This window comes from Rattus rattus, chromosome 2 (genome assembly GCF_011064425.1).
Source record: "Rattus rattus isolate New Zealand chromosome 2, Rrattus_CSIRO_v1, whole genome shotgun sequence".
Taxonomy (NCBI): domain Eukaryota; kingdom Metazoa; phylum Chordata; class Mammalia; order Rodentia; family Muridae; genus Rattus; species Rattus rattus.
The window spans coordinates 89,240,221-89,267,275 of record NC_046155.1 but is presented as its reverse complement, the minus strand read 5'-3'; the positions used below and the strand labels follow the sequence as shown (position 1 = coordinate 89,267,275).

The following is a 27,055-nucleotide window of genomic DNA, read 5'->3' as shown; positions in this document are numbered from 1 at the left end:
GGGTACAGTGAGACCTTGTCTCTCTCTCTCACACACACACACACACACACACACACACACACACACGTACATATACTCACATACTAAAACCCAAAACAGAAATGGTTCAATTGACCAGTGCTTACCTTGCAAGGCCTGGCACCTGAGTAAGATCCTTAGCGTCCATATAAAGAAAGTTGTGCCCTGAGGGAGGCTCAGGGTTCTCAAACAAATGTGAAGCCCTGCACTCAGATCCCCACAACCCACATACAGTGGGACACAGGAGCACACCTTTATGGCGCAGCAGTCCTACAGTGAGACAGGAAGCAGGAGGACCAGCTGACCTGGCATAGCCATTAGCGAACGAGAAACCTTGTCTCAAACAATGTGGAAGGCTGGGATGGGCACCAGAAGTTATCCCCTGACTTCGGCAGTGCTGTGGTACCTGCAGCTCCATTTACACACACACACACACACACACACACCACACATACAAACTCACGTGCACACCGACACACACTCACACGTACACTCACAAGCACACTCAGATGCACACCACGTGCACCCCTGCACCCACACTCACAAGCGCATTCAGAGATTTAAAAAAGCACACAACACTGGAGCACAGGCTTGGACAGTGAGACAGTCGGGTCACTCCTCTGTTGTGTGCTGGCTCTAAGGAGCTATCAGGTAGGAGCTCCATTTCTACATACATGCTGTGGGACGGATGTGTGATGGACAGACAGACAGATAGAATGTGAGTCTCCTTTGTGGACCAGAATAGAGAAGGGGGTTCTTCTCCTTGGCCCATTTAGCTGCTGTGTAGACAGTTGGGTAGCACTGCTGAGAGCTCTCCCCAGGTTCTACTCAGCTACTACAGTACATTCTGGAATGGGCATCAGACATTTCAACAACTGAAGCCCAGCGCACCATGAGGGTCCCCAGGTTTGGTAGTCTGATTCCATTTCTTGTGTCTCTGGGGACCACGATGGTGTCATTGGATTTTACAGATGACTTTGAAGATCTGTGTTGACGTCAACCATGACAGCACATGCCTGTACTCCTAGCTCTTGGGAGGTAGAGGTGGGGGATCCAGTGTTAAGGCCATCCTTGGCTCTGTAGTCAGTTTGAGGCCAGCCTGGACTACAGGAGAGCAAACAAATAACTGAAACAAAACCACCAAAAAAGCCCAAAATACACAAGCTCGGGGGTGGGGGGAGTTGATATCATCAGTCTTTGGGCCTGAGGCTGGATTATTTGTGAGGCCCTTTGTTCTCCCAGCTCCTGTGGACACCCACACTGCCTTTGTCTGTCACGGTTGGAGTGGCACTTTCTGCTTATAGCAGCACCTCTTGACTGCCCCAGCGCTGACTTTGTCACATGTGCATATATCCCCCAAAGTGCAGTGGGGCCCCCAAGAATAATCCTGACTGGAAACCCCCAGACAGGCTCCTCTTTTTCCCCACATTGTCAGCAAAGTCTCCCTGAAGGTGTGCTGGGCCTGAAGGGTCCCTGATGACCTTGAATTCTGGTACTTGTATCTAGGCACAGTGGTGAGGCTGTAGCCTGTGGGCTGATAAGAGGCTTGGACAAGTTGCCATGATTTTGTTTCTCACACACTGGCGTGTATGCCCGAGGGAGGCACCGCTGCTCCCACTTCCTGGCTTAGAAAGTCCTCCAAAGATAGCTGGCTGTCAAGCCAGCCTGGGGCCCATCAGCCTCTTTTCATCACTTGACAAGGTCACTGGGCTCCTCTTCCCAGGGCACTTTGATGTCAGCTCTGGAGAAAGCCTGGGAACCACACACTCACAGTGTCACCCCTGCTGGGGAAATACTTGAAAGCAAGGGGAAGACCCCAGAGTGTGTTGTGTGGAAAATATCCCTGGGAGGGGGATTCTCTAGGCTCCACACCCACCTTGTTTCTAGCATACTGGGAGGCTGGCCGTGGGGGAGGCAGTCCTGGTCGCTCTGCAGCCCCCTTTCGAAGTGGCCAGGTGGATGCTGATAATGACAGGGCCACCAGCTGGGGCTGCTTTGAGATGAGGATATTTTTAGGGCTGAATCTGGGTCTTCCTTCTCTCCCTCCCTCTGATGCTAAGTAGCCATCTGTGTCTCCCAGGCAACCTCCTTAAGCTGCATCCTAGAAAAGCAGGATGGGGAAGTGACTAATGTTAAGTACAGAGCATGGGGCTGCTGCATCATTCATTCACCCATTCATTCATTCACTCACTTATTCATTCCTTCATTCACTCCTTCATCCGTCTGTTAAGAAATGAGCCAGGTACTATTTTCCCCTAACACAATATAAGGCTTTCTTTGAAGCAGAGTCATATGTACCCCCAATCCAGCTGGCCACCCTATACTGAAGGCTTTGAGTTCTGAGTTTTGACACACCTATCCCCAGTCTTCCAAAAGCCACAAGACTTATCTAATTCCTTTACTCAGTCAGCCCCATCAAAGCCCAGCTTGCCCTATCTCGGAGTTAAAACTCAGTCCACCACACCCACCTAGCAAGAGTTTCTTGGCAGAGCCCCCATGAGATCAAAGCTTGGTGGGCAGCAGAAGAGAGGTGCAAAGGATGCTGGGAAGTATTGGTAAATTACTTTTGAATGGTCAGAACTTCTGCCCTACTCCAGACCTGTGGTACATGCACACGATCGCCACATTTGGGAGGATGAGGCAAGGTAATTGTTGAGTTTGGAGACCAGTCTGGAGTACACACTAAAATCTCGTCTCCAGAACCTTCTGTGCTGAGCAGTGCTACCACCGATACACTCAGTTGGCCTGCAGGGCTCCTGACCCTGTCAGGCTTGCTTTGATCTGAAGGCAGAATGTTGTGCTGTGTGAGACCATGAGGCTGAACAAAGAATACTGCAGGATTTGCTTCCCACACAGTCACCCATGTCTGATCAGTCACCTGCTACAGAGTGACAGCAGCAGGTTGAATGAATGACTCTCCTCCGTCTCTATGTCCACACTGCCTAGCCTGGGCTCAGGCAAGTAGCTATGAGCCTTGTCCGTTGAAGTGAAGCTTCCTATATTACATTACTACATAAAAGGCAGGGACAGTCATTCAGATCTCCTCTCTCCCTGACAGCAGCCAAATGTGAGCTCTACAGTACGCTCAGATCACTTGGCAGTTCTTTGAGAGAACTTACCTGTCTAGGGTCTCCAGAAGCCCAGAAATGGCTATAGAGGCCCCACAGCAGGGTTGTATATGTTGACTTGGAATCAGTTCTGGGCTTAAATACAGACACATTAATATGCACATGGTCTTGGTAAATGACTCTTCATTACAGATCTCAGTTTCCCCTGTCTGTGAAAGGGGATGATGATATTGAAAAGATCTATCTCTAGGTCTGGGTTTAAATGAGATGATACATGGAACGTGTTCATTGGTGGTGTCATGGTTGGAGTCCCACCAGAGCCAAGTACTACCCCTCTTAGAGTCAGTGATGAGTTTTGCAGGCTGAGTAGGGTCTAGTGCTGGGGCTAAAACTCATCCGCAGAAGTGGAGTGAATTCTAAAGATGCTAAGAGACAAACTTGGAGAAACCCCAAGAGCTAAGACGGAGCAGTAAAGAGTATAGAAAAAGAAACAAACAAAAACCAAAAACGGGCCCCAGGTTTGGGGGTGGAGGAATTGCTGCCCACACTTGCTTGGCCAAGGGGCATGCTCTCCAAAGGGTGGTACCCTGGGGAATTCTAGCAGCCTGGAGTCACGGTACTGTTTGCCTTTGCCACCCATGCCTGTTTGCTCCACCCCACAGGCAGCTCAGTTCCAAGAACATTTATGGACTCTGCATTGGACCAAGCTGGATGATGAGCTTTGGGCCCCAGGGGTGAGTCAGCCCACTTGAATCTTATTTTCCTGGTCTCTGCTGTCACGGTGTCCTATGAATTTCTCAGGACTTCCAGGCCTGAACCATTCATTCATACTTTTCTCTGAAACTGTGAGAGGCACTCATGAAAGCGATCTGAAACAGAGGCTAGCCATCCGACAGCCAAAAAAAGAGAAAATGCGACGGATGGACCCAGATAAAGTGATTGGTCTGTGTCACCACTCCATTTCCTCTAGCTTTGGCACAAGCAAAGTCAGTTCAAGAGAGAACCCAAGCAAGGAAGACTGCAAGTAGAAAAGCAAGAAGGGAGGGCTCAAGAAAACCAAGCAGTCCTAGAAGTCCTTCGATGCTCCTTCCAGTCCAAAAGTGGACAGTGAGGCTGGCTTTCCAGATGCCTAGGCCAAGCTTCTTGAGGCCCAGCTTTCCCTCTCCCTTGACACCAGAACACCAAGGCCCGGTGTTCGTCTCGCAGCAGCCCAGGGCTGGGTCTTCGACCTGTGGCCAGGGTGGGAGCGGCTAGGGCAGGGCTTCAGCCCACGTGCGTCCGAGGCTGCAGTGGTGACAGCCGTCCCCAGCCCGGTCTAACTGGGAGGGTGTTGGGGTGGGTTCCGCGCTGCACGACCATTGGCCGTGCGTCTTCGGCTTGGGGCGGAGCCTCGTCTTCGGACGCCCTGTCATTGGCTGAGCCTTAGGCGGGGGCGTGCCCCAATCAGGTCCTCCGCAGCTCGCAGAACCACAGGCACCCGGCCGGCTCAGCCTGCGCCGGGCCGCCTCGCTAGCTCCGGGCTCGGCAGGCGGCCCGCGGGGTCCCGAATCTCTGCGCCCTCAGACAGGGGCCAAGCAAGGCAGGCGCTGACTTGAAGCCCGGAGGCCCGCGAGACCTTCGGTAAGACCGAGTGGGAGTGGGCTCCGGGGTGCGCAGGAGTGGGTGGGGACAGTACCAGTCCCTCCGGGCTGGACTCTGCTCCCTGCTGGACGCCCGGGAGGGTCAGGTGCGGCAGTTCCGTCCGGGACCTCAGACCCACCTGCGGGGCGCGCCGTGGGCTCTCCACCAATCAAAGCTGTCATTCTAACCCCAGAAAACCTAACACACAAGCGCAGAGTAGGCGCCCTTAGGCAGCAGGGTCGCCTGTCATCGTTCAGGGGAACGTCCCCAAACTTTGCTCCGTGTGATCTGGGCTCCCGTACCTTTCCCATCCTATAACAGAGAGCCTTGCTTATCTTTATTTTATTATTATATTTTTCTGCCTCCCTTCTTCTCCTCCCTCCTTGATAACAGGAAGTTGGGCCAAATGTCAGTGGCCTGGCCAGTGGCGGGCTGGAACACGGGCTGGTTGCTTGGACGGTGGTGACGCTCCGAGGGGCCCGCGCTGCTGTCCCCTCTGTCCCCTGCGATCCCTGGCAGCCTGTGCTGGTCCCCGCCCAGGAGCACCCCACCCTGGCGTCCTGCCCTGTCACTGGCTGGCTGGCTCTAGGTTGGGAGGGGGAGGGGGGTCTCCCTTGCAGCCTCTGCCTGCTGCAGCTGTCCGGAGAGGGCGGGGTTAATTTATCCCAGGCCAGCCTCAGTCTCAGCCTCACCCTCACCGGCAGAGCTGGGAAGGGCTTGTACTGGACCGGGAAGAGGCGTGTTGAAACCAGAGTACTCTCGTGTCTCCTTCCACATTGTTTATTCTGGGCCTGGGTTTCTAAAGCGGAAAGAGCTTTCGTTTGCAAGGCCTTTCGCTGTCCACTGTGTCTTAGATGGTTTAGTGGGAGGATAAAGTCAGTAGCCGTTATGGACAGACCCGGAGAGAAAAAAGCCAGAGGCTAATTGGCCTTCCGCATTTGCCTCCCTGAGTTCTCTGGCACCTGTGTCCTCTGCGCGCCAGCAACCTCTGCGGGGGCAGTGGACCTAACAAGTGGGCCACCAGGATAGCCCCTGTTCATGTCCCAGGGATTTTAAAGGCGATCAGGGCTGCCTTCTTCGGGTACAGAGAAGAGGGCATAGGTTGGATCCCAGTGGTTACTCTCCAAAAAGCTTGAGTTGTGTCCTCTCTGTTTCAGGGACCCGGAAAGCAGTCCTGGCTCTAAGCCTGCTTCCCACCAGTTGCCCTGTGGCTGTGGGAAGGAGCTCTGTGTGCATGTGTCTTGAGGCCCTGGCTTTTGGGAGATTCTGGGGATCACAGGAGTTTGCAAAGCGCCAGGTGCTTGAACAGACAGCAGGAAGCAGGATGCACAGCAAACTGCTCCTCACTGTGGAGTCCAATGTGGAGGGGCTCTGGCAGTGTTCTTTGTGGTAGAGAGGGACTGACTGCGCTGCTGCTTCAGAGGAAAGCCTCCTCCGTTGGCTTTACCTCTGCGGTCCTGGCTTTTCCAGTAATCTCGAACTGAATTCATTGCAATAACTTTGACCCTCAGGAACTCCAGTCTTGTTCTGTCTGCAGTAGGGGTGGGACAGGCTTTGGTATATGTTTCTTTTGTTTGCTGGGTGACAGAAACCCACAGTTTGAACGGCCCCATTCCTAGGAGCTGCAGAGAACAGCCCCAATCCTTCCATCTTGTGATGGGGGAGGGGTCTCTCCACCATGTCCACACCTCTCTCTGTGTGTTTGCCTTTCAGGTGTGGGCCTGACTCTGCTCACTCTCCACAGCTGGCTGGTAGAGGTTCTGCCTTACTGGTCAAGGACTTGACTGGGCTAACCCAGCCTGGGTTGAACATGGCTAACCCAATTCTGTGGAGTGCTAACACTCCCTGTCCTTTAAAGAGCCTGAAAGAACATCCTGAGACTGCTCATTTTTTACCCACATTAGCCCTCTGTAGTAGTTGGTGCCACACCCATTTTATGGATGAGAGAACTGAGTCACAGAGATATTGCTACTGGCCACAGCAGACTTTTAGAGTCTCACGATGATTTCGTCTTCTAGGTGTGGGTATGTGGTAATGCCAGCCTTGAGGAGGCAGAAGCAGGCGGATTGCTGAAAGCTGGAGGCCAAACTGGTATACATAATGAGCTCTAGGTCAGCTACAACTGTCTCAAAAAACAAAACCAATGAGGCAGTGGTGGTGTATGCCTTTAATCCCGGCACTTGGGAGGCAGAGGCAGGAGGATCTCTGTGAGTTTGAGGCCAGTCTGGTCTATGGAGCAAGTTCCAGGACAGCCAGGGCTACACAGAGAAACCCTGTCTCCAACTATCCTCCCTAAACAAAACAAAACAAACAAAAACCAACTAACCAAATATATAAATATAAATACATAATATGTTATATTTATAAATGTACATATAATTATTATATGTAAATATAATTTTCTCAGAAAACTAGGATAGTGTAATGAGCTCTGCCTGCACCTTCCCCAGCTTCCCCTGTTGTTAAAATGATGTCGGGCTATGCTAACTTGGCTTTCTCTTTTACTTTTCTCTCTGTTCTCTTTTGTTTTAAACTTCCATTTATTCTTGTTTGTTTTTCTATGTGTGTGTATATGTATAAGCATGTGTGACACAGTTCCTGTGCAGAGGTTAGAGGACAGTTTGGGGGAGAAGGTTCTTTCCATCAAGTATGTGGGTCCCTGAGATTGAACCCAGGTCAGTGGACTTGGCAGCAAGCACCTTTACCTGCTGAGCCCTCTTGCTGGCCCCTTGAATGTTTCTTTCTGGAGTATTTTAAAGCTGATTTCTGATGCCATTGTTTATGTCATATTTTTCTCTACACCGCCCAGCATGCGTCACTTAAAAAGAGCATTGCCTTGTAAAACTATGGTCATTACTGCACAGGACAGAGACAGCAGTATCATATAGTGTCACCTGTCCACATCGAGATAGGCACACAGGCCAGCTTGTCAGGAGTGACATCTCCAACTGTCTGTTGGAGTGAGGACCCATGTACATTCTGTGTTGGGTCACCAGTACCTTGCTGCCTGTTATGAACTGGAGAAGGCCCCTCCTCTTCATGAGCAACTAACCTCTGTTTCAAGAGCTTGTCTCTCCTGGGAGCACAGCGAGCCCCTGGAGACTGGAGTCTACCTCAGTCCCTCTCTGAATCCTCAGGAACAAAGCCTGCACACAGCGGACGCACAGCAGAGGCTTGGCGAGCATCTGCTCAGTGGCACAGCAGCCACTCAAAGGGTGTGTTCTGAATGAGGGGACTGTCAGGGGCTCGTGTGACTGGTGCGTTTGGAATGATGGCTCGCTCGTGCACGTGTGGCTGTCAGAGTGGTGAACGTCAGTCCATAAGCATCCTGAAATCATAGGAGAATTATTTACAACACTCGCCCTCGCCACTCTGGTCTGTGGTGTGGAGCCCAGATGGCCACGTGTGTGCCCTCAGCCGCAGCTGGCCTTGCACATCACACGTGGCTGACAGCTACTGAGGTCATTCTGTTCAGGCTTTGAGTTTAGTTCCATTGAGACCAAGTTGTAACTCTGACAGTGGGCCAGGTAGAGAACAGGGCTCACCCGCCCCTACCCCTTACTCTTACCCTGTCCCTTCTTTGAGCAATACCTCTCTGTGAAGACTTAAATTTTTCCTTTCGTTACCTTAATTTTTTTTTCTTTATCTTTTCTAAGAAAGGGTCTTATGTCGCTCAGGCTGGACTTGAACTCAGTATGTAGTGACAATGGTCTCAAAATCCTGAACTCTCCTGCCTCTACTTCCCAAGTGCAGGACTGCAAATGTGTACCACTGTGTACAGCTAATATAAAACATTTTTCCGGCAACTGTAACAACATTCTAATGCTCCGGTTGTGACAGTATTTGAGTTGGTATTTTTCCTTTCTGATTACTTCTTAGAGTCTTGGGTTGCATGGTTTTTATACCGGAGACGATAGCCTGAGCCCTCCCATGCATGTTAGTCAAGCATTCAACTTCTGAGCCACACTCCCTGCCCTCTCATGTTTTTAATCTTAAGAGAGGGCCACACTAAGTTGCCCAGGAAGGCTTTGAACTTAAGTTCCTCCCGTCTCCCAGAGAGCTGGGATTGTACGTGTGTACTCCTGGGTGTGATATTACTCTTCGCTCTTGTCTCCCTCAATTGCTTATAGTAAAAATTTTTCATGATTGGAAATCCACATTATATTCTCTTTAGAAACCTGACCCCCCCCCCAACTACGTGGGCACCTGTAGGCAAGCTTAAGTACCTGTAGGCAAGCGAGAACTTTTCACACGTATTGTCTACGGCTATGTATATTGACAGTGCTTCAGAGCTACTGGGATTCTGAAATTTGCTCAGATCCTAGTATTGTTTGTATAGCAGGTTCACTTTGTTTCTCTGGAGGCTGAGCCACCAGAGATGGCAGAAGAGCAGGCAGGCCTGAGCTCCAGGCTCTAACGGCCTGTGCTGCCTCTTGGGCAAATCCTTAAGGACAAACACCTATGCGGCTCATGCTAGGGGACCCTGCCCCTCCCACACTAGCACCTGCCCCAGGCGTAGCGCACATGCCTGGTCCCTGATGACACGACTCCCCTTCTAAGACATTGATCCTCTGTTTGCTGGTGACCGACATTAAACTGTCTGGAGTGACGGTGACAGGGCCCCTCTGGTCTTTAACTGCTGCTGCAGCCCGATTTGGGATGCTCCCTGTCAGATCTTGAAGAATCATCCTCCCCAAGTACACAACACACAGCCTTTTGTAGTACCAAGTGGCCTGCTTTCTTCCATTATCTTGCTGTGTCCCTATGTACATATCTGAGCATTGCTGTAGGCATCGTGGGAAAGATTCCCTGACTCAATGAGTATGCAGGCCACTGTGTCCACAAGGTTAGTACTGTGGTTGTCATGTTGGTGATTTTAGGGGTTTCGTTTTGTCTTGTTTTTATAGGGTCTCATTGTGTAGCTCTGTCTGGCCTGAAACCATATAGACTAGGATGGCTTCATTCACAGACATCTGCCTGCCTGTGCCTTCCAAGTGGTGAGATTAAAGACCTTTGCTACCACTCCAGGCTTGTTTTTATTTTAAAGACAAGGTCTTATGTAGCCCAGACTGGCCTCAGACTTATTTTGTATAGGTGAATGAACTTGAGTTTGTGATTCCCCTACCTTCATGTAATCCCTGAGTACTAGGATTATAGATAAGCACAGTGGCCATTTTATACAGTGCTGGGGTTCCCACTCAAGGAGTTTTCTGTTAGGGGCAAGCACATTCCCAACTGAGCACAACCCAGTCTCTTAGCATGTTCTTTGTGTGAATTAATGTTTCTACCCAGGACTGTATTCCTTCCTCCCGAGGTCTCCACCTCTCTGTGGCTGCCTGGATAACTCGTGGCTCTAGCATTCCTCCCGTAGCTTGCCTACCTTTCTTTCAGGGCATAGAAATTCTACAGCAGAACCTTTCCTGGGCAACAGGGTATGTCCAGAGCTCATGTCCTTTCAGCTGGCTGCAAGAGCTGAACAGCAAGGAGCTAGTTAGTCAGTTGTTGCTGGCCCCTGCCTGCTAGAGCCACAGGTTAGTGGAACATTCTCAGGCCCAAGTTTCGGACACACCCAGCCTGGAAGCTCAGCACATGCCAGAAACAGGAGTGAGTGTCTAGAACACTGTGTCCTGGACTCACCACCTTCATATCACAGTGCTGAGCTTCTTTGCTCACAGATAAATGCTGGCCTTGGCTATTCATGTGAGCCCTGGGAGCCAGGCACACGAGGAGCAGGGGAGGAGGATGACACGCATGGAGAAGAGTTACTCAGATCTTTCAGTCCCTAGAGAGAGCTGCTTCCTGGGGCACAGTAGACCTGGGTCTGTGGGGATCTGGCTGCTGACTCCTATGTTGGGTGCCCACTCATCCTAAGGTGCCATGCAGAGTATTCATGGGGTCGATAGCTCCATGGATAGGAACAGCTGGACCTGTCATACTTGGATGCGAAGATGGTAACAGGCAAGAGTTTCTTCCTGAAGGAAGTGGGGGTCTGACAGCCAAGGGAGAAGGTAAACAGCATGGAGGGGCACGCGTGCATGTATCACTCTAACACATGCACATGGATTCACTGTACTCTCCCTACACACACACACACACACACACACACACACACACACACACACACACACACACACACACTGAGAGACTGAGAAGGGGGCACGGTACTTGCCCCAACACACATGTGTAGATGCATGGTTCTCACCTCCACACACAAGGATGTGTGGCATTCCCCATCACAAACATACAGACATATAGAACTACACCACATGCACACGTCGATGCAATGCACCATAAAACACTCACTCCATACAAAAGGAACCGGTGAAAACCCAAGCCATGTTTCTTCCCTCAGCCTTCATCCTTGGGCTCTCTTCTCACAATGGTGGTTGCTGTTCCAAGCCGCCTGCGGACATACTGGGCACATTCCTCTGCTACCTGCCTTGCTTTTCCTTCTAGGAAGTGGCCAGAATGGACCAGAGGGTCCACAGGATCTCGGAGACTCAGTCATGAATTATCCAAAACTCAGCGATAGCCTTCTCCATGTATTTCAGCGCTGCTTCTTGTCAGAATCCTCGTTGGGGGTTTGGGACATGTAGGCACTGAGGATAAGCATCAGGAACAAGTTCTCCATGCAGATGACAGAGGCAAAAACGAGCAAACAGACAAACCAAGCATGCTAAGACACCACGGGTTCGAATCCTAGCCATGTGGCCTTGTGAAGTTCATTAACCCCATCTAAGCCTTTAAAGAAGGGTCATCTTGAGATTTTAACTTGATCTCGAGACTGATAGATGAAATTAAAATATTTACAAAGCCCCCTGCACAGGCCTGCCTTCCAACACCTCTCTCGTTTCAATGGTCAATTTCCACAATGAACATCATGAATGAGTCCCTCCAGAAGCCCCCTCTAGGTGTCTGTAAAAGTCAGCTACTTCTTCATTTTCCGCCACACCGAGAGCTCCTTCCGTCTGTCTGCCTCCTGCTCCTGTGGCACCCCTCCATCCCACCCAGCCTCTCCGCACCTCATCCTCTGCCCTTCACTCTCCACAACCTCCTCCTCACTTCCGTCCCTTCTTCCCTGGCGAGCAGTAGCTTCCTGGAGAAGGCTCCCTGTTTATGGTTGCTCCCTGGGGTGTTTATGCTGCCTCTCTCCTAGAGCTCCTAGCAGATGTCTGTTTATTGCTGAAACTTCATCTTCAGCCAGAGAGGAACAGCTCTTTTTTTTTCAGATCTCTAATTGTGGTGGCTGTACAATACAGCTTAGATTGCCTCCAAGTCTAGTTCCTCATTGCTCTCCAGCTCTACCCACTGTGAAACTCTTCAGATGCAGGCAGAGAGGCCTTATATGTCCCGATTTCAGAGCGGCATTTAAATTTAGCATCCAGTTGTAATCCGTTAGAAAGGTAGGCTAGGGGAGTGAGGGCAACCAACAGTTTGTCTTCTCTCCTGGCTCCGACAGATGGTATGAATGAGAGGAGCATTTTTGGTATCCATAGCAACAGCAGCCCTCCCTCACGCCCCCTCTTGCCACCTGCAGGACTGAGCAAGCAGTCTCGGGCTGCTTTGAGATTAGCTGGCAGCTCAGGATTTTTATCTTTCCCTTTGGACCCCAGTAAGGCTTGAGGTGCTCAGGGAAGGGCAGCTGGGGTGGCTTTAGAGATTCTGACCTCTCTGCTGGAGGAAGAAGAGAGAGAGCATGAGTCACAAAGCCCGTGGGATGTCAAGTTGGAAGGGCCCTATGATGTCTTGGTTATGAAGTCCTCACTCTGCCTTTAGTTTACGTGCTTAGAATGAGAGGCTCAGACGATCTGTTATTATTTTTTTATTTTTACTTTTTTGAGGGGGACCTTATCATGTAGCAGAGATGGGCCTTAGCTTGCAGTTCCTTGCCTCAGCCTTCTGACTGCTGAAATTTCAGGCATTCACCCAAGCCCCAGCCTTCATTAAGGAAAGTCTTTTTAAGGATAGTCTTGGCCTTGAGATCGTTTTATACCAGAACACATTTCCAGAGCCTTGGGGACAGAATTTCTACCTTTGTTTTCTTGGTCTGTGATACAAAACCAGATTTTATTCTGTGTTTGTTTTTGTTTTTGTTTGTTTGAGACAGGGTCTCATATGTAGGCTTGGCTATCCTGGGACTCACTATATAGAACAGGATGACCTTGAACTCACAGAGATCCGACTTCCTCTGCATCCCAAGTGCTGGGATTAAAGGTATATACAACTGACTATACCCAGCTCACAAACCCGGATTTTAACCGAGAAGGGCAATTGTCCATGGGGATTTGTTTGTCTCCAGTTGGCTATTGGCTGAACCTTGAGAGACTACACCGACACGAGCCAGTTGGGAGTCACAGAGGGAGACTATAAATAGGTGCTGGGGTGGCTACCAACAGCTGGGGGCTCAGGCTTCTTAGTGCCCAGCACAGCGTGCAGCTGTTGTGCTGGGGCCCAGATCTGGTTGCTCTTCTGCCTGGAGTGAGGTATGCAGGACCAGCCTTCTTGCTGCTGCCTGCACACTGGGATTGGGTATGGAATGCACAAAGTGGGGGCCAACCAGGGAACTTCTTGGAGGAGGAAGGGGTAGGGCCAGCTTGTTAGTCACAAAGCACCTCAGAGGATGACTAGGATGTCCTCAACAGAAATGAGGAGAGGCAAGAGCACACAGGCGTGTGGACAGGTGGCATGTGTAGGGTGTAAGCAAACCCAACAGGCAGGAGGAGGCCACCAGAGGAGACTGGGCACCTAAGCCTTGGACCAGGTAAATTTAGGAAGCTTGGGCCTCTCACCAAGGACTTAGTGCTAACTAAATGGCTACCCTTTGTCAACATGGAGGGGTGCCCTAAAAATGGAGTAGAGCAATTAGAGCAAGGCCCCAAGACAGGGTTCCTCAGTGCCCTGGCTTTTGTCTCTTACTGTTCTTTGTGGTTACAGGGTCTGTGCATGCAATCCCATCTTTCCAAGTACAGTGACCCATTATGAAACCCCCTGGCTAGGGTTGCAGAATGTGGTCCACCCATCTTTTCCTGCAGCTTGTATTCTGTAGGGAAACAAACAAACAACAAAAGACCTGCTCCCTTACACCCTTCCTTCCCTTCTTCCAGGCCATTTTTAGGAGAGGAAATGTGGACATAGAGGGACCTGACCCCAGAAACAGACCAGGAGGCTCCTGCTTGCCTGTGGTAAGTCAAAGCAGCGAAGCTGGGGTGGACTGGAGGCTGAGGGACACCCTCTTCCAAAGGAGCAGCCTTCTCTACAGAAAGAGTCGTTTCTGTAGGGCTCAGAAGCTCGCAGAGCCCAGCATCTTGTCTGAAATGCTGCCTATTCTCCTGCTTTCCCGGCCTCACAGCACCAGAGTCTCCTTTCCTGCCATCTTGGCCTGGCAAGGAGGGGAAGGCTGACCCCAATCTCCACCAGCTTGGTGGGCGGGCAGCATGGTAACTCCTGTGTTTACAGCTTGGACATTTGAGCAGGACTGCTGGCACCTGTCTCTCATATATGTCTTGGGGACACCTTGGGTTTATGTCACGGAATAAATTGTGCCTGCCAGCTGTATGTGGAAAGAATTGAATACTTATTGGCTCTTTTGAGGGGGCTGAATACTGTCTTCACTTCCTCCTTCCTTCCTCTGCCTACCCCCTCTCCTTCCTCACCATTTCACTCCCATCCTCCACCTTCTTCCCTTCTTCTCCCCAGTCCCTCCTCCTTCCTTAGCCTCGGTTGTCCCGGCAGGAGCCAGGTTGGCTCATCCATCACTCAGGACATCTGATCTGCCATTCGAGACCTCTGATGCACCGTCTACCAGAGGCAGGCTGTCACAGGTAGAATTGGATTTTCAGTTAGGTTTAGTGACACCATTGCCCTCACAGAATGCGAGTGAGGATTAAACAGGGCAATGGGCTCAGCAGTACCCAATGCACAAGTCAGGCCATCCTTCTGCCCGCTCTTGATTGGCCCAAGAAATCTTGAAGCACAGATGGGATTAGAGTTTCTCTTGCCTTCAAACCTTCCATTTGGATTGTTCCGTAAGTGACTTTTGCCATTAAGCAGTGGCCCTTTAAAGAGTGTTTCAGTTGGCACTACCATAGACGATAAAGAGCTATGGGAAGCTTGCCTTCTTGGTGACACCACTGGACTCAGAGCTGTAGGGTGAGGAGAGTCCCAATGTCACTGGGGACTTTATTCATTCCTTTATCTGCTGACACTTAAATATTACTCTAATGGGCATTAGACAAATGTCTTTATATTACTCCTGAATTTTGCTTGTTTAGGTTTTTTTTTTTTTGAGAGTAAGAATCTCATTCTGTACTCTTTGAGGGTTAAGATCTCATTGCGTTCCAGGCTGGCATGGAACTCAAACTCTCTGCAGTACGAATGCCTCAAACTCATTCACTATGCACACCAGGCTGGCCTCGATCCTCCCACCCCAGCCTCCTGCATGCCGAGGCGTGTACCACCATAGTTCGCTTATTTCAGATTCTTCTTGCGCGCACACAAATAGAGAATAAAAATGGTTACGGCATTGCTGAACCTTTTCCACACTCATGGTCTAGCTCTTCAGAATCTCATTTGGCCCTGCTGTAGTCAGAATTAACTCAACTTGACACAGCCTGGAATCACCTGAAAACGCTCTCAGTTGGGTAATTGTCTCTCTCAGGTTTGAAAGATTGCCTTGACTGTGAATTGAATAATTGTGTTGGTTAATTTTTTAGATTACGTTTTTATTTACTTATCTGTGTGTAGAACGGAGGTAGGAGCGCCTACCATAGAGCACATATGTAGATCAGAGGGCAACCTGCAAGCGTTGGTCCTCTCTCTACCATGTAGGTCCCAGGGATTGAACTCAGGTTGTCAGGCTTAGTAGCAGATGCCTTTACCCCATGGGCCCTTTCACTGTTACCCATTCTGGTTAAATTAGGACTTGGTCTTGTTTTTCTTGAGACAGGGTCCCAATATGCAGCACAGGGTGTTTTGAACCAGCAGTCCCGAGTGTTGGGATGCAAGCATGTACTGCCTTAAATGCTGGCAGCCTTGCTCATTTCAGCTTTACACGCCATGGTCACAGCATCTCCCAGGTCACCTCCATGAAGGGTTATCAGAGAGCCCTCTGGTGTGGTACTACAGAGCATCCTTAAGGGGACCTCACACTTAAGCCAGCTTGCTTTGAGAACATGGATTCAAATGCCCTGTTGGCTCCATCCTTTGCCAACCTATAACAAGGTACCTAGGTAGCCAGAGAGATCTGACTCTTGCAGCTCTCCCTGTGCTTTGACATCGCATGAACCCAAATCCCATGGGACTACAGAACAACCTTCAGGTCTGGGCTGCCTCTCAGATACAAAGGCCACTAGGCCACTAGGCACCTCTTCTGAGGATGTGTGTGCAGTGCTCTAGGCTAGAGGTTTTCTGGCCTGGAGGACTTGAAGTCATTACAAAGTTCAGACATCCTTTAAAAACAAAATGGGGCTGCAGATACCAATCAGTGTTAAAGTGTTACCCTCGCATGCACACAGCCCCTACACTGAGGAACTGAAAACAATAACTAACGATAAGAAAAACACATAAAACCAAACCAAGCCCATGTGGTCTAAGTGCCCCGTGTCACCTCAGGGTAGGTTCATGTGTCTGCCTTCTTTGTCTCTCTCCCACTTCTCAGTCTGGAGGCTGGACTCACATCTCTGAGACTTATGAGTCACTTGCCTCCTCAGTCTAGGTCCTGGAGCCTTTTCTCGCCGAGCTGTTAGGAAGGTCTGTTTTCCTCACATCTCATATACCAACTTCCCTTCTCTGGTGCACAAATTTCACAGGAAGTGGTTGTTTTTCCTCCATACATCCGGTGTCCTGGTCATCACTGGCTCTGCTGTTGCTGTGAGAACTAGGGAAATAGACCAGTCCTGATACCATGGAAGTTGCCCCCCTCTTTGGAAGATGAAGGTCTCAGAGAGGCTAGGTAGCCCTGGTCAATGGCCACTGGGGTTCACTCACCTCTCAGGACTGCCAGCTTTCTCTGCCAGCTGCTTCCATGGCAGCAGTTGGCTTGAGGCTTCTACCTGAGGCAGCTTTTTGCCTCAGTCCTGTCACATGTGAACTCTGTGCCCCAAAGTCTTTCCTCGTGAAGATAAGTTCTCCTTCTGCCCTAGTGCAAATCCATCTTGTGTAAGGCTAAAGTGGCCCCAGCAGTGTGGAGTCAGCTGTCAGTTACCTAAGGGAATGGTAATTTCAGCTTGCAAATGTCAGGGGGCAGCTCAAAGCAGTTTACCTCTTCGATTGGTACATGAGCCGAGGACCAAGAGAAGGGAAAATGTCTTTGAGGGGTTTTGGACTTGAGAATTTGGTGAGTATATTTTCTCTCCTTCCCAAAGTGTCAGGTAATCTGGGAGTACGATTGGCTAATTAGAGTTTATGAGGCTATGTGGAAAGAGTGAGCTTATAAATCTGAGTCAGGCTTTTGTTGACTCCTGCTCACCTGGCCTCAGCTGCTCAGGTGCACAGCGGTTGCTCCAGCCTTCTGCCCTTGCAGAGGCCGGCAGGACGATCATTCTGAATCCCAGTGTCCAGCCCAGGCCCCACACAACATCTTTAAGACATGACTTCCTCCATCCCACCTGACTCTCATCTCTCTGAAGAGCAGAAGTAACTGGAAAACAGGTTTTGGTGGCTCTCACTTGTAATCCCAGCACTGGGGGAGCAGGGTGGGGGTAGGGTGTGGTAGGAGGATCCCTGGGAGTTCAAATCTAGCTTGTGTTATGGCGTGAGTTCCAGCCCAGTCTGGGCTATAATGTGAGATCCTGTCTGAAAAAGGAAAAGTCACTGGAGGTTCTGCCAGTCCTTGTGATGTGGGTTGGCTGAGAACTGGTACTCAGCAAGCCGAGGCCCCAGTTTTGGTTTCAGATGTGCGTCACCCCACTTCCATCCTGGTGGTTCCTCTGTTAGACTCCTGTTTCTGAAGGAATCAGCATTCGGAACCCCTGGTTTGCCAGAAAGAACCAGACACTTAACTTTTCCAGACCCGTGGTGCTTTGCAAACCATCTAGGTGGGTCCTATCCAGGAGCCTTTGAAGACACAGGTCCACAGCTGCCTATGCAGATAAGCAAGCAGCAGCTAGGCTGGGAGGAGAGGTGCAGGGTGTGGGGAGAGGCCAGGCCAGGGACAGGCTGATGAGAAGATGGCTTGTTTACATTGGGAAGTGAATTGAGAAACATTTATGGAGTACCTACTATGTGCCTGTTCCTCGTGCTATGAGGACATTGGAATCCACCAGGCTTGGCAACTCTTCCCAGAAGGTCTACAGTGCCAGGAAAACAAGACACACGTGTGTGTAAATAAGTGCGTGGCAGCAGGGGATTTAAGAAACCTCAGCTCAGTCACCAGGAAGTTCATGACTAGTCCAGATGACAGGGGGAAGGCCTTGGTGCCAGGAATGTTTTCTCTGGGCTGGGAAGACCTGGAAAGTTCCCTAGGAGAGGAGAAGGCGGCAGTGGTGTTTGATGTGGATCTTGAGGGGTAGGCGGAATGCAGATGGCAAGTGGGAGGAAGGAAGCAGAGAGCATCTCTCCCTCTGTGCATGCTGGAGGATGGGGAAAGAGCCAGTGGGATGGTGGGATAAGCAGAGCCTCTGAGTGGGTGAGTGACTTTGGATATATGTGGAGGATCTTCTACTTAAGACAGGGCGGGATACCCAGAGACCTCTGGGGCCCAGTAAGACAAGCCAGACATAGTTTAGCGTCCACCTATTCCAACCTCGGCCACTCCATAGTGCTGGGGAGCAGGAGGGCAGGAGGCTCGCTAGCTACACTTTACCATCACTCCTCTGGGATTTGACATTTTCATTCTGTTTTGTTTTAGACAAGTTGCATGTGTTTCAGCTGGCCTTGAACTTTGCTATGTAGTCAAGGATAACCTTGAGCTCCTGATCTTCATGCCTCTGCCTTCTGAGTACTAGGATTACAGGCACACACCGCTGTACCTGCCTTTATACGTTTGCTCAGGATCAAACCCAGGGCTTCATGCAAGCTAGACAAGCATTTCTTTTACCACCTGAGCTACATGCCCAGCCCTCTCAGGACATTCTAAAGTCTGTTCAGTCATTCTACCCGTATTTACAAGATGGCTCTATTCTTCTAAAACAAGACAGCCACTGCTCTAAGCTCTGAGTTTACAACAAAGGAAAAAAAAATAGCAGGACAAAGCAGTACCCCATCTCACAGCTCCAAGGAGAGAAACAACAAAAGTCAGTACAAAAGGATGAGTCGTACAACAGACTCATAACAGCCCCTTAACATACTGGGGTCTGGCTCTAGGCAGTGAGGACCCATGAGTGTCTACAAGCAGAAGGGTACCAAGAAGAAGTTGGGTGTTGTGAACACCTGTAACACCAGCACCTGGGAGGCTGAGGTAATATTGTTGTGTATTCAAAGCCACATGAGCTACACAGTGAATTCTGGGTCAGCCTGGGTTATATAGGCTGTCTCAAAAACAAACAAACAAACAAAAAACTAATAACAACTGTTATTAAAGTACATGAGCCATGCAAGAGGCTGAGGCAGGAGAATTACAGTAACTTAAAGACCAGTCTGGGCTATATCTAAATTCAATTTTCCCAAACACTTAAGGTGAAAAGAAGTGACTAGGATGTCCCTACTCATCCCAGGAGGCCTTGGGACATCATTTCAGATTGGCCACACCCGATGAATCATATCATAGCCCTTTCCTAGGGAAGGTGGGGAGGGGGGTAGACTACCTGCATGCCTTAATGAAGTCTTGAGTTTTGCTTCCCACCCTTTGCTCTCTGGCCCTGTCATTCTCAGACCAAGCACACACTAAAAGCTTGGCCTAAACTGATCATTGGCTGCCCTATTTCCCTTCTGTGCTCTGAGGTCGGGGCTGGAACTAGGCACTTAGGGCCCAGTGAGGAGTAGAGACAGTGGGGCTTAGAGATAGTTTTGGGGAACCTTGCAGTTGGAGAAGGAGGGGGCAGGAAGGGGCCTAGGCTTCACCGAGGAGGAAGAGGAGGAGGAGGAGGAGAAAGAAGAGAAGGAAGAAGAGGAGGGCAGTGGGAGTGTGATGCCCAGAGGATGCTGGGGACTGAAGCAGAGACAATGGGGATGTTTCCTTCTTGGGGAAAAATAGGTAATTACGTTGTTGTAAAAAATGTGGCTAAGCCAGCCTTTAAAATGGTGCTGTGGCCCACGGACCCTCAGCAGGAAAGTTCACTCGATGGAAGGGTCCTGAAGAAACGCTTGCAGCAAGAAGAGCACCCTCCACCCCTGACTGGGAGGACTCCAAGCCTCCAGCTTCCCTTGAGCCTGCCTCTCTCCCTTCTCCCTAGCAGCCTTGAACACTGGGGCTTAGACGCTCCTTCCATACATGCGGCAATCTTTTAGATTCTCGGCTTGGGCTTGAGCCCACGCCTGGCAGGTCAGCAGAGCAGTGCAGACTGGAAGCTCAAACACCCCTGCTACAGAGTTTTCATCTTGCCATGGGAGAAGAAGCTGCTGGGTTTGAAGTGCACGTGCTTCTGAACACACTCCATAATTTACTAAAGAACAGGTCATGAGGGGCCTCCAGTCTCTAGGTGACAGAGATCCCACTAGAATTGTTCCCAGAGGAGAAGCTCAGATGCTTTCCACCCCGAGGTGAACACCCTACTTCCTAACCTCCATGCTCGCCTGCCTTACTAACATTCACAGCCCCACTACTTGCAGTGCCCCTGTTTCAGCTTTTTGCCTTGGCTCTGCAATACTTCCCTTTCCCATCCTCCTCCTCCTCCCAGGCTTGGCTCCAGCATTGCCTACTTCAGAGAGACTCTTTACTCTCCTTTCTACCCATTCTCCATCTGGCCTCCATGGTGGGAGCCAGCAGTCCCAGGTTCAGAACTCAGCAGCTTCTGGAGTAGAGCATTTCCCAGGGTTATGTTTTGAGCCTTTGCCATATCCCAGGTTGTCAGGCAGAGGCTGGGACTCTAGTGGAGTGTGCCTGACCCAGGGCTCATGTTCTCCCCCTTCTAAGGTATGTGACTTAGTATAGATGCTTTAGTTTTCTTGGTCTCTCTGTCCTCATGTGGAGAGAGCATATGGTGCGGGCTCACATGTTGGAAGCATTGGATGGAATGATTTGCGAACAGTGCTCTCTGTCCAGTTCCAGCCTTGCTGGAAAGGGCTGACATATGGCAGCTTTTATCTTAGCGTGTTATATTGTTGCTGTTTGCTTATGAGCTGTCTCCCACAGGGCTCTATGTTTGAACACTTGGGTACCCAGATGGACAACCTTTTGGACAGGAGGTCTAGCTGGCAGACCTTGTAGGCAGTAGGGACTGTGACTGAGGGGTCTAGGCCAAACCTACTTCTGCTTCTTGATCTGCCAAGATGTAATAAGCTATAAATCAACATCCTGCCACCACTGATGGACTCCCAGCTGCCATGCTTTCCCCGCCATGATGGACTAGTTTCTTCAAACTGTGAGCCAAAATAAATCGTTCCCTCCTTCCGTTGCCTCTGTCAGGAAATCTAGTCACAGCGGGGAGAAGAGCTGCCAAGAGTTAGCTCTCACTCCAGCCTTATAGACACCATCCCCCTGCAAAGGGCACCACTTGACTCAGAGCCGATGTCCCTTATGGCCTCACTATAGGGCACCTTCCTCCTGCTCCCTCTTCTTCCTGAGCCTCAGCCCCAGCTTGGCCTCCCTACTTCCTCCTCCAATACCAGACAGTGCTATGACCCCGTCACCAGTGCTCACCAGCCAGCAGGAGTGAACCAAGTCAGGCCATGAGGAAAGAGAAGCCAGTTTCTTTGATTGTTTGAGTGGCAGAGAGAAATAAGGAAAAGGATGGAATACTTACCTGGGGGATCCTTGTCATGGGGTAGCTAACACCCTTTCTGGCTGTCAGGCAGGTTGTAAGCTGTGCATATCCTCTGGGGCTTTGGTGACCCCCAAGCCTGGCTCACAGGGTAGACCCCGCCCACTGCTTGCCTCTTACCAATTGCTATGTCAGGAGAATTTCACATCATTCCAGACAGTAGCTTTCAATTTCATTCGTCCGCAAATGTTGGACGCTCCCACCTCTGCCTCTGGCTTTGTCCCCTTTTGTGCCAGGCAATGTTTATGTCTGGACTGGCCCTCCCCAACTGGTTGTCTGGGTTACCCCTGTACACTAGGGTGCTAGGCTTTCTGAGAACTGGGAGGCTGGCAGCTAGCATGCTTGTCCAGGAGGCTAAAGCTGCAGGAGAGGGGCTAGTGTGACTTGGTCTTTGTTTTTGCTGTTAATCTAGATATCTTATTATTCTTGGCAACTTTAAAAACTCACCTGAAGGTAGAACTTCCTTTCCTGGGGAGAGTTAAGAGACCACTAGAAGGCTTGGGTCAGTCTATCTAAAAATAGAAAAGTAGATTATGTTTGGGTGCTGGCCTGGAAGGTAATGAAACAGTGAGACCAAGCAAAGATAACTCTCTTGAGCTCAATTCCACATGCCAGGCACTGCAGTCTCTCTACCTGGTAAGTCAGACTCTCCTGGGACAGATAACGAAGAACAAAAACAAACGCCCAACTCCCCATGGGATTCTCACAGGTGTGCTTCATCATGTAGTCCCCCGAGACTTACATAGAGCTCTTGGAGATTAAAATCTTTCTGTGAATGTTCAGGGGTGTGTGTGCGCGCGCATGTGCACGCACTCACGCACTCATGTATGCATGAATGCTTGTGTAAAAGTCTTGGGGTCATTCCTCAAGAGCCATCCATCTTGTGTTTTGAGATATGATCTCTCACTGGCCTGGGGCTTGCCAAGTAAGTGAGGTTCATTGTCCAGCGAACCCCAGGATCTGCCTGTCTCTGTTCCCACAATACTGGATTACAAGTCCATGGCACTATGTCTGATTTGCATGTGGGTGCTGGGGTCAAACTCATGGGTCCTCGTGGTTTGGTGGCAAACACTAAAGCCACTGAACTATCTCATCAGCTTCCGAGATTAAAAATTCTTCGGTGGAGAGAAGGCGCCTTGCCCTGAAGCACACCTGGGTAGCTGAAGCTACCTCTTCTGGGCCTTCAGTCAGTCACTTCCTCTGGAGGGGTGCCACTTCCTGTGCCAGCTGGTCAGGGAAGAAAGAACACAGCAGGACCACTGTGTCCTCCAGCCATTCTGAGCTCAGGAATTAGTGTCAGCAGAAATGATCTGTGAGAGGAGACCCCAGGCAGGGGCATTAGAATGAAAACAAGACCTGGGGAGGCAGAGGCAGGAGCCCTGAGGTTGGTGAGTTTGGCTGTTGATCAATGTAAGCCTCAGTCCTTTCATCTGGAAATAGGGCTAAATGATCAAGTGACTCTCCAGACAACAGTGCAGGCTGGGTAAGGTCCTATAAATCAGGCAAGCTTTCCAAGGCAGTAGTTTTTCTTCCCTTCCTCCCCTTTTCTCCTCTTTCTTCCTCCTCCAAAGGTCTATATTGAATAGCTATTTTAATTTTGAAGGGTGGGGTACCACTTTAAATTCAGTGAAAATCACCTCTAGTTTCCTTCTGTCTTTCTCTCCTACTTTCCAAATGCTTATGGCAAAATCTGAGGCTGGGTTGTTGCCAGGGTCTGTGGGAACCAGGCTGTTTGGTCTTGTTCTAGCAGCTTCTTATATCCTGAGGGTACTAATCCAGGGGCTTGCAGTGCTCACCTCTCTGCTGCGTACAGACACTTGCTGCCTTTGTTTGCTTTGCCCCGGCTGCCTGGGTCTTGCTGTGCTTGGACAGCTAGCTCTCCTTCCTGGGCAGATCCGGTAGTGATGAAGCAGCCATCTGTTCAGGGATGTTGTTTGTCAGGATTCTCTGTTTAAGGAACAGGCACTTACATAAAGAGGGAGTATGGTGGAAGATACCAGAAGAGGCTCTGAAGGATCTGGCCCCAGGAGGAGAATAGCTGACTGACAGCCTTCATGAGCCATTGTCCCCTTTCTAGAGGCCCCCTACCTGCAGGCAGCTCTCAGGTTAACCCACCCAGCCTAAGGGGTGACTTGACCTAGGGAGAACCAGACCTCCCTCGCTCGGGCTTTTCAGAGAAGACTGCATATGTACCCAGCCTGCATCTTGGGCTGAGGGATGGGAGATGGGTGAAGTCTGTTATGGGAAGATAAGGAAGAACACCAAGTCAGTCTTACCTCCTGCTTAGTGGCAGTTGCTATTCTAAGGTAACTCTCATGTAACTCTTTTATTCTGTAGTGTTGGCCAGCTTTCACGGGCCATGAGACTGAGGCATAAAGGTTAAGTAGTTTGCCCAAGAATGCCTCCTCCTCTTCTAGAAGGATTGTCAGGCAGAGGGCTCCAGGTGTGTCCCTTGCCACCCACTCTAAGGAGGCTATGCCTTCTCCAATCACGTGCTGAGAACTAGTGTTGGGCTTTACCACATTATCTCACTTAACCTTCAGACTGTCTTTATGGAATGGGTATTAGAATTAAGTTAATTATAAATTAAAAAAATTTTTTGAGACAAAGGCTCATGGATCCTAGCCTGGCCTCAAGGTGACTATGTGGCTGAAGATGACCTTGAACTTTCGAGGCTCCTTCCTCTACTTCCCAAGTGCTGGGATTACAGGCACACCCCATTACTCCTGGTTCTGTGTGGTGCAGGGCTTGGGGTCAGGTAGCAGGGAAGCACACTCCAACTGAGGTGCATTCTCAGCCCCTAGCATCAGTTTAGCTCAGAAGCTCAGAGACTGCTTTCCCAGGAACCACTAACTATGTAAAAGTAAAGAAGCCATACTACTGTAGAGCCGCAGATGTTGACTGGGAAAACGTTAAATGAAGGCATTTCTCTTGCTCAGTTGGAAGCTCTGGCTGCCTGAGGTAAATCCCACAGTTGGCTCAAAAGCCAAGCCTTTGTCCTCTGCCCAGCAGGCTGGGGTGTGGAATCTTCAGTCTTTGCATGCTTGCCTTGAACCTGCCTTGTTGTCTCTAACTAAACTCACACCAAGCGGCTCCTGAGCCAGCCATGTTCCCGTACATCCACGCTCTAAATTCACACACTCCTCACCCCCTTTTTTTAATGCTACCTTGCATGTGCCAAGCAAACAACTCCCCTCTTGAGCCACACCCCCAGCCTTTATTCAACAAGTTGTTCCTGAGTGCCTGGAGCATTCCAGGCCTCATCTAAGTTCACAGAGTCCTCAGGGAAGACCCTGATTCTATGCAGCTACATGTGGAGGGCATCAGAGAGGAAGACCATAGAGTTCCTTTCCCTTGGGCTTCTCAAGCTCTTGGGTTCCACAAGGACACATGTACCACCAAATCAGGTCCACAGGGAACCAGAAGCCTCCTGCTTCTTAGATTTTACCTGGCATGATGTCAAGTTCCTGGGAGATGGCATTTCTTCATTCTGACTGATCACAAAGGGAAGCTTTGTCAAGGAACGAGTATGGGCCTGGGCTTAGGGTGCTCCACCATGGATCCTAGGATTACTGTGGTTGGTGCTAGTTGGAACTTTGGTTCAAACACATGACAGAGTTCTAGCTCTTTCCAGGGTAGGTGGGAGGATTTGCCAATGCAGAACATAGTAACCAGCCAGAGCAAAGCCTGTTCCACAGGTAATTCCATGACTAGTCTATTAACAGTCATCTGTGTCTCTAAAGCCAGTGAGGCATTTCCAGTTGGAAAGGGAATCACTGGTTATGTTAAGCTCTTTATTGTATAGATAGAGAAACCTAGGCCCCTGGTAGCAGTGGAGTCTGAGACCGTCTGGTCAGGTATGATATGTAGAACATGTTTGGCTGTTGGTCAGAATGTAGACTGGTTGGTCTTTTGAGTGGCTAGATAACAGTGTGCAGAGGCCTCTGGGAATCTGACTAATGTTGTTCTGACCCAGCCATGTTCATCTCCCTGCCGCTGTGTAGGTAACCCAAGCAGACCTTCAAAGAGCCCCTTATGTCCCTGCTGTTCTTGGTATATCTTGTGAGCTCTAGGGAGCAGGATGTGATACCAGGCTTCTGAAACTCTGGTTAAGCTGACAGTAGACTTCCAAATTCAAGATGTCTAACACTCCTACCTACTGTTCCTGGAAGCTTCCCTTGAGAAGCAGGCTAGATGTGTTGAGGCCCCTGCCTGCTCTGACTTCTCCAGTGAGGCATTAGTACCAAGCCTACAGCTCAGGCTGATAGAATGTAGCCAAGGCAGGCTAGCCTGTTCGTCAATTGGCACGGGCCCTGAGGGCTCTGGGCATGGCAATGGGGATGATGATGGGTGGGTGTTGACTCCTAATCAGGTGACTGCTCTCAGAACTTGCCAGCCTCAGAGCTGCATCAGGCTTTCATGTTCAAGGTACCCCAGCTTGGTTGGAAGGACCCTAAATGTTAAGCATGTCAGCCTGGGCTTGAGGCCTACCATGTTATAACAGGGCCAAGACAGGTGCTACCCAAGCTTTGAGGCCTCAGCCTCTAGTCTGTGTGGAGCTGCTAGGATAAAGCGTGTCTGGCCCTGGTGTTGCTGACTCTGTATGTGGCCAGCACTCAAATAGTGAATTTCCTCTCATGAGTGGTGTGAGCAACTAGACAGGGGATCCTTCCTCCTCATATTCTAAACATGCCTTTTATGCACTAGAAAGAATATCCATGCATGAGGGAAGGGTAGCAGGTCCTTTGCTTCTCCAAAGCATGGACAGATCCCTGGTAGATCTCAGATTTCACATCTGTGTCTGTTTCATCCTCTTAAAGTCTCTGAGACATTTTGATTTTCTTTGAATGTGAAAATAAATCACTAGAAATATTTTATGACTCTGAGCTCTTTCTTCCAAGCAGGTGTGGAAACATTTCCACAGCAACAATTAGAATGTAACCAAATCTTGTGGGTGGTCACCGGAAGCCAATGTGATCATTTGGTTAGGAAACAGCCGTGCTCAGCTGGCTTGCTTCTGTGGCTTTCTCGCTGGTTTATCCTCTGGGGACCTTTCCCCCTTGTTCAAGGGGGCAGATTGTACATTGGCGACCTGCTAAGTGTTATACCAGTTGGACTTGCTGTCATTCTGGCACTTAGAAGTTCTGGCACTTTCTCAGTAGACTAAAGCAAACTTAGTGTAAAGATGGTATGAAGCCCCAGGGTGATCCTCCTTGGAGACAAACCTGACTGACCATCTTGTGGGTCTTTCCCCTCGCCACCCACACCACTTCTAACTGTCCTGCCTCATTTTCCACCCCTTCTCCATCCCTAACTCCATCCCCATGGTTCTGAAGCAGTTCACCGTGTCCAAGACATGTTGTTCCCCTACGAAGCTTTCTTTGCCTCCCAGGAGGGGCTGGTAAAACTCCTGTCTTCCCATGGTGCTTTGTGGGCTCCTTAGACATACCAGTATGCTGTCTGTACTTGGCTCTCACCTACTGGCTGAGGAAG

At 50.1% G+C, this 27,055-nt stretch overlaps 1 protein-coding gene across 8 annotated transcripts in view; it reads left to right on the top strand.

The window, feature by feature from the left end:
- The first annotated feature begins 4,545 nt into the window (after positions 1-4,545).
- Positions 4,546-27,055, top strand: part of Mical2 (microtubule associated monooxygenase, calponin and LIM domain containing 2) — a 138,728-nt gene continuing 116,218 nt past the window's right edge. For 7 of the 8 annotated variants that reach the window (XM_032892888.1, XM_032892887.1, XM_032892886.1 and 4 more), the window contains exons 1-2: positions 4,546-4,706; positions 13,811-13,888. The gene's annotated coding sequence lies outside the window, so the exon portion shown is untranslated. The remainder of the gene's footprint in view (positions 4,707-13,810; positions 13,889-27,055) is intronic. The other variant, XM_032892882.1, reaches the window with a different exon arrangement.